Here is a 7,423-nt window from a genome sequence, read left to right as displayed (position 1 = left end):
GCATGACCACATGCCCTGCCCCCTCCCAGCCCAGGATTGACCACAAGAGGTTCTGCGATTGATCTGTTGGTCATGATCGGTGGATTGGGGACCACTGGCCTACAGAAACTTCTTGTGAAAGAGAATGAAAAGATTGGAACTGTTTGGTTGGGAGAGAAGATGAATAAGAGAAGGATGGGAGTGGTATGCAAATAATGAATGACGGGGACATATTCTAGTTATTTTATTTGTTCTCACCTAACCCAAGAATAAGGGGACACACAGTGAAACTGAAAAGCTAGTAATTTTAATGGGGTAAGAGGAAACACATTTTTGCCTTCACACAAGAGCATTAAACATTCAAAATGGCTAAATAGCAATATGAATAATGAAGACATCCACATTTATGTTACAAAGGATATAAAATACAAGGATTTAAATCCTCATGCTTTTAGCCAAAAGCCAACTGCCGATGGATAGCACTAAAGAAATTCCCTGTCCAAGCAGGTCATGCCATAACTGTTTTCCACAAAGTTTTTTTCACCTCCCTCTGAAGCATTTGCTAATGGCTAATGATAGACAGAATAATGGACTAACAAGAATGACAGTCTGTAATTGGCAACTTCTTGATGTCTGAATGTACCTTTTCTGAATGTAGAGTGGTCTGAGTGGATTCTGAAAGCAGTACTCCAGAAGAACAGCTTGCAAATAACCAACTATCTAGTTGGTTTAATAAAAGATATCACCTCTACCAAGAATTCTGAGTACTCCAGATGTACACTCTGTTGCTATCTATAATAATATGCAATTTGTTTGTCCTCCCAGGAATTCTATAGAACAGGCAGCTTTTAATCTGTGCGCATGCTTTGAAAGCAATGTTAAGACTTAGTATTTAGTGTAGACATCCAACACCATGCCCACCACTTATTATACCCACCATTTATATTGCTCTCACTAGCAGACGCACGTGATGTAACACAACTTCTGAATCTTGTTTTCTGCTCACTATGGATAATACAATGCTAAAACAGATGTCTACATTCTGGTTATGAAGGAGTAGTAGTTAAAATGTATTATTTATATTCATCATAAATTTCTGGAGTGGATTATCTATGAGGTTTCCTAGGCAAAAGCTGATGTCTTTATATCTTAGTAATGAGTTGCATTCATGTAAACCACAACAAGTTGCAAAATTAATCAGATATCATTCCAGGTTGCTTCAATGCTGGGATTTTCAGATATAAAAAATCAAGGGTGAAGTTATACTGCTAGCTGCTGGGCAAGATGATCCATACATGGACATGTCATCTCTGTTGTGCCTTCTCTCCACCTTAAAGAGGTGTTTTGCCTGGGATATTGACTTTCCTAGGGGGCTGCACATGGAGGGGCCACTTGTTTGGTTCATAGGTAGGAATGTTTTTTTTTCAGGTTCTCTCTTGTGTTTGATGAGGTATCAAGGCTTAAAATTTTGTCTGCAGTTTTCTCCACCAAAACTATCAGTTCTTTAAAACAAGACAGTTCTATAACAGGGGTACTTAACCTCTGGCCCACAGAGCCATGGCACCCAGCCTGCAGGGCTCTCTATAGGTCGGGAAATTTGGTGGTGGGGGAGCAGTGACAATTAATATTACTACCCTCCCCAGTGGCCAAATTCCCAAGGCCCACACACTGGGTCAGACTGGGCCATGGTCCCTTCCCTCCTGTGTGGCTGGGTTAGGCCAGCATGCTCCCTTCCTTCAAATAGCCAGATTGGTGCTGGGCTTTACCCTCTTCCCCTACATAGCTGGTTTGGGGCTGAACCATACCCCTTCCTCCTGTGCAGTTAGGTTGGGGCTGAGTTATACTTCCTCCCTGACCATGGGGCATGTTGGGGTTGGGCCAAGTCCCCTTCCCTCAGGTGGTTGGAGTAGGGCCAGGCTTCACCCTGCCCCTCTCTGCATGGCCAGATGGGGTCCTTCCAGATTGGGACCACCAGCTGGATCTGGCCAGTGGATGGACTGGCTGCTGCCCTTCTGGCCCGCTGGGCAAAAAAGGTTGAACACGACTGTTCTATAATAATGAAAACACAGGCCATTATTGAAGGGCATTGATAAACATACATTTTCGTGCCCGGACATGCCAGAGCACTGTGTCGCTTGCAGTTGTATACACGGCAAAGTATGTGTCAGCGTGCAGGAAATGGCAGCGGTGCACCTTTGAACTAAAACATCATCTTTGTGTTTTAGTTCAAAAGCATACCAATGCCATTTTCCGTGAGCTGACGCGCATTTCACTGCTTATACAACTGCAAGTGACCCAGTACCAGGCACTTTTCAAAGCGCCTGGAGCTGCATTGCTTGCATGTGTAAAAATGCTTGAAATGTCCAACTCACCCAAATGATCTGGTACTACAATCATAGGTGGTCTGGTCACTTTTCCAGCTACCAGGAAGTTTAAAAGTACCAGTTGAATATATTCTTCTCAAGGCAATTAAAAAAAAATCCTGGAGGAAATGTTGAATTTTCTCATAAACCCAATGCTGCCAAATAAGACACACACATTGTTTTTGGGATAGCAGAATGAAGAGAAAAATATTTTTTTCCAGACTCATGGCCACATAGAGTAGGGACAGAGCAGAGATCTTTAGCTCACTCTTCTTTTTCCTGCTCAGGCAAAAGCTACAATTTGAACCCTCTCTCCAGTTGAATTGTCAGTGGTTCTTAGCCACTCAGTTAAAAGCTGGAACTGTATCTCCTGCTGGAGTCCAGACACTCTGGGCAGATTTAGGATTCTGAAAAGAATGAACAACAGTGAGTAGGCCTGTTAAATATAAAAGAGATCAGGAATAACTAACAGACAGAAAAACTGCTGAAGAAAAGATAGCTTGTTTAGGGGAACATCATGATCATTGAAAAGGAGAGAGGGTCATTAATTCCTGTGGAATGAAGAGGAATTAGCAGGAAGAATATAGCTTTTAATGAGCCATAAAGCCAATTGACTCCCTCATCATTTCCTGAATAGAAATGCTACTGCTGCTGCAGGGCAGTTGGTTTTAAACTTTGAGTGGAACTCAAATCATCAAAGCAGGTTGTGACCACACCACAGCATCCCCCACCCTCACAATCTGCCACTGCTGGGGTTTACCTCTTCTCTATGCAGCTGTGGGAGGGAAGAGATGAAAAAGAAGCACCAACAGTCTTGTAGCATGTTTATGCTTCTTTTCTAGGCAGAAAATTAAAATTCCTGCTTAAGCAGCACCCAAATTTGGAAGGCAAATTTTTTGCAGAAAAGGTGAGTGTGGTATGCGAGTATACACGATTTTGTTTTATTAATATTCAGTACCATTGATGCAGAAAAGGGGGAAAAGAGTTTTAGAGGTTCATTCAGTAAAAGAATGGCTTTTCTTAATTAAATCGCACCACTGAATAATTAATGTTTTATATTTAGGACTGCTCATAATAGCTTCAGCTCTACTCTCCGTAACTGATGCCCCAACATGGTAATAAATACAAATATTACCACTCTACTCTCTCAGGGTCTGCTGAAGACTTTGAATAATGAGCTAATGAGCATGCAGTTCTAATGAACTGTAGAACAAAGTCTCATAACTCTGTGCTGAGGCCCACCTTCAGTTTACAGCAAGCTGTGACAAAGGGCGTCTTCCAGGCCTGGTGCTAATAGGGGCCCAAGCCTGTCTCTGGACAAACAGCCCGCCTTGTTCTCCTGCCACGCCTTGTTGATAAATGATTGGGAGGTTAAATAGGTGGGAGGCTGCCCTTCAAGAGCCCAACTGTAACACAGCAGTGCTTACATCCTGCAACCACCCCTTACGTGTTCCATGCCTGACAGATGTCTCCACCAGTGATTTGCACTGGGTCTTTCTTTATACATACAAACACATACTGGGCTCTAAGCTCTTGGCCCCTCACTGGGGCTCTACTGGGATCATCCACCCCTTGGGGCTCAGGTGGCCGTAGCCATGCCTGGTCCTAGGGTCTTATACCACCACACAACCCCCTCCTTGGGGCTCCACATACTGGCCCTCACTGGGGCTCCACTGGGGTCTGCTACCCTGTCCGGCTCAGGTGGCCATAGTCCTGCCTGGCCCTCTACCCTGGGTATTGCACCCTGTGAGGCTCAGGTGGCCACAGCCATGCCTGGCCCCCTCTCAGGGACTCTGTGATGACAGGACTCATGAAGAGCCTGGGTGCTGCTCCACGTCCCTCCTCCAACCTGGGCCCTGCCTCAGGACTCCCATGAGCCTGGGCTCCCTCTGTACAGATTGAACCCACCAGGGATGTGGGGGCTGGGGGTTTTAGGCATCCCTCCTCACCTTTCACTGGGGAGGTAACTGACCTGGCATTTCTGGGGAAAATACCCTGCCACGGGTAGCTCCACCAGGCCACCCTTCCCTGGCAGGGTGCAATTTCAGGTCATGCCCAGGACCAGACGCCTCCAAGCCTTCCCCTAGCTCCTACCCTTACCTCCAGGTGTTCAGGGAGCAACTCAGCCTGATGTTACCTCCTTGGCTGCTCACCCAGACTGCTTCCTTTCTGACCTATGTTTGAAAATGGCTGCTGCAATCAGTCACCTGGTGGCTGCCTGCTCCAGCCCTTAAAGTGACGGAGCACTAAAGCTGCTCCGTCACACAGGTATTACACCACTCCAGTCTTCAAGAGTCCTTCGGAGACGTGTTGGTATGTTTTAATCTACATTTAGTCCACCCTAAGGCCATATAGCCTGCTGTTACATATGCCATCATGCTGCCTGACAATTTCCTTGACAACACTTCTCCTTGTGCACTTCTCCTAATGCAACGTACACAACTCATCAGTGGAACAAGGCATAGGTGATTCCTTGAGGCAAATACATATTTTTGTCTTATCAGTACCACCTCTGTCAGCCTCCTCCAACTAATCCTTCCACCATTTGGCACAGCTACCCCAATCTCAGTGAACAGAGGTAGACTGCATGCAGGCGAATGCTGATACTCAGTTCTGTGGAACACAGAAAAGACAGTTATATGCTTAATCTTTCTTTATTTCTGCTTTTTGTAGAGTCATAAATTGTAAGGCCAGAGGGTACCGTTACATCATCTTGTCTGACCTGCATAACATAGGCCATAGAATTTCCCCTAGTTACTCGTGTACTGAGGCTAATGACTTATGGTTGAATACAGCATCTTCCAGAAAGATATCTAGTCTTGTCTGAAAATATCAAGAGAGAGAGAATCTCATGGTAGTTTTTTTTAACCTTTGCATAGAACTAACCTTTGGATGAAACTATTCCAGGCTGTACTACCAGCTTCAGGGCACAGTACATTTCATAGTTTCATAGTAGCTAGGGTCAGAAGGGACCTAAGCAGATTATCAAGTCTAACCCCCTGCCATGGGCAGGAAGGGATGCTGGGGTCAAATGACCCCAGCTAGGTGGCTATCTAGCCTCTTTTTGAGGACCCCAAGGGTAGGGGTGAGCATCACATCCCTTGGAATTTGGTTCCAGCTCCTAGCCACCCTGACTGTGAAGTAGTGCCTCCTGATATCTAGCCTGAATCTACTGTCAGTCAACTTATGGCCATTGTTCCTTGTTACCCCTGGTAGTGCTCAGGTGAAAAGGGACTCCCCCATTGCCTGCTGGTCCCCCTTGGCAAGTTTATAGGCAGCCACCAGATCCCCTCTCAGCCTTCTCTTGTGGAGGCTGAACAGGTTCAGGTCCCGTAGCCTCTCCTCATAGGGCCTGCCCTGCTGCCCCCTGATCATGCGAGTGGCTCTCCTTTAGACCCTCTCGATGCTATCCACATCCCTCCTGAAGAGCAGCTCCCAGAACTGGACACGGTACTCTAACTGTGGCCTAACCAATGTCGCATAGAGGGAGAGGATCACCTCCTTGGACCTGCTCGTGATGCACCTATGGATGCATAACAAGGTATGGTTAGCCTTCCTGACCGTGTCCCCACATTGGCAGCCCATGTTCATCTTGGAATGAATAGCGACTCCAAGATCCTTTTCTGCCTCTGTGCTGACAAGAAGGGAGTTCCCCAGCCTGTAGCTATGCTGCTGGTTCTTCCTCCCCAGGTGCAACACCTTGCACTTGTCCATGAGCGGACCTGAGAATTCCCGGTCCAGCTCTTCCCCCTCGTTAGGTGGCCTGTAGTAGACCCCCACCGTTAGGTCCCTTTCCCCCTAACCCCCTTGTATTCTGACCCAGAGCACCTCAGTCTGCCCTACCTCAGACCCAGTGCTGTTTGCTGAGGATGTGTATTGCTCTTTGACATAGAGCTCCACAACCTCACCTTTCCTCCCTGTTCTATCCCGCCTGTCCAGCCAATAGCCCTTGATGTTCACTGCCCAGTCATGTGTTGAATCCCACCAAGTTTCAGTGAGCCCCAATATGTCTGGGTTTGTGATAGCTAGCATGAGGGCAAGTTCCTCTTGCTTATTCCCCATACTACGAGCATTAGTATAGAGGCATTTAAGGCCTCCTGAGGGTGTATGCACCGCCCCCCAATCCCAGGACTATCCGGGCCCCTGTCTCTTACCTGGGTATTTCTTGTACTCATCTCCTGTCTCAGCTGGGCTGTTCTTGTAGGTGTCTCTTGGTTCTGTGTTCTCTGGCTCCCTTGGTCCTCTTCCTTCCCTTCCCCCCATGTGCCTAGTTTAAAGGCCACCGGAGATCAGCCAACCTGAAAGAGAACACACGCTTAACCTTTGGGGAAGAGGTGAAGCCCATCCCACCCAAGCATGTCTCTTGTTCTGAAGTATGGGTTGTGGTCCAGAAAGCCAAAGCCCGCTGTGACACAACATTCCCGAAGCCTCAAGTTGACGCCCCAGATGCAGGTCTCGTGGAGCCTTCCACTCCTGCTTACTGGAAGGACCAATGAGAAGACCACCTGTGCCCCTATCTTCTTCATCTTGCCCCTCAGAGCTTGGTAGTCCTTCATCAGGCGATCTGGACTGCTCCTGGCTGCATCATTAGTGCCCACATGGATTAGGACCATCGGGTAGTAATCAGTGGGCTGGATGAGGGCCGGGATCATCTCCATCATATTCTGAATCCGCGCTCTGGGCAGACAGTAGACCTCGCGTGTCATGGGATCCTGGTGACAGATGGGACCCTCTGTTCCTCTCAGGATGGAGTCACCTATGACGAGCACCCGGCGTCTCTTCTTCCGGGTTGACTTGCCTCCTTCAGCCCATTCTGTGCGTGGAGTGACCTCCTCACCAGAGGTTTCCGCCTCACTTTCCTCTTCCTCCAATGTCACCAGGGCCTCATACCTGTTCCCCAGCTGGACTGGGGGAGCTGGTACTACACCACCACGAGCAGCCCGGGCTCTGGACAGAACCTTCTGCCATTCTGCTGTGGAGGGCACCTCCTCGGGTTCTTCTCCCTTTGGTGCATGGCCCTACAGGGAAAGGAAATACCTGTCAATTTCATCCTCTGATTCCCTGATCTCCCTCAGCCTGCT

General features: G+C 47.7%; 1 long non-coding RNA gene across 1 annotated transcript; it reads right to left on the bottom strand.

Moving 5' to 3' along the window:
- Positions 1 to 264: 264 nt before the first annotated feature.
- On the bottom strand, positions 265 to 7,423 carry LOC132249397 (uncharacterized). Its single transcript, XR_009460881.1, has 2 exons — positions 6,497 to 7,423; positions 265 to 2,749 (listed from the first exon to the last, which is right to left on the bottom strand). It is a non-coding gene; the product is annotated as an uncharacterized LOC132249397 (long non-coding RNA).

The sequence above is a fragment of the Alligator mississippiensis genome, chromosome 3 (assembly GCF_030867095.1).
Source record: "Alligator mississippiensis isolate rAllMis1 chromosome 3, rAllMis1, whole genome shotgun sequence".
In the NCBI taxonomy this organism is placed as follows: domain Eukaryota; kingdom Metazoa; phylum Chordata; order Crocodylia; family Alligatoridae; genus Alligator; species Alligator mississippiensis.
This window is presented reverse-complemented; position numbering and strand designations above follow the sequence as displayed.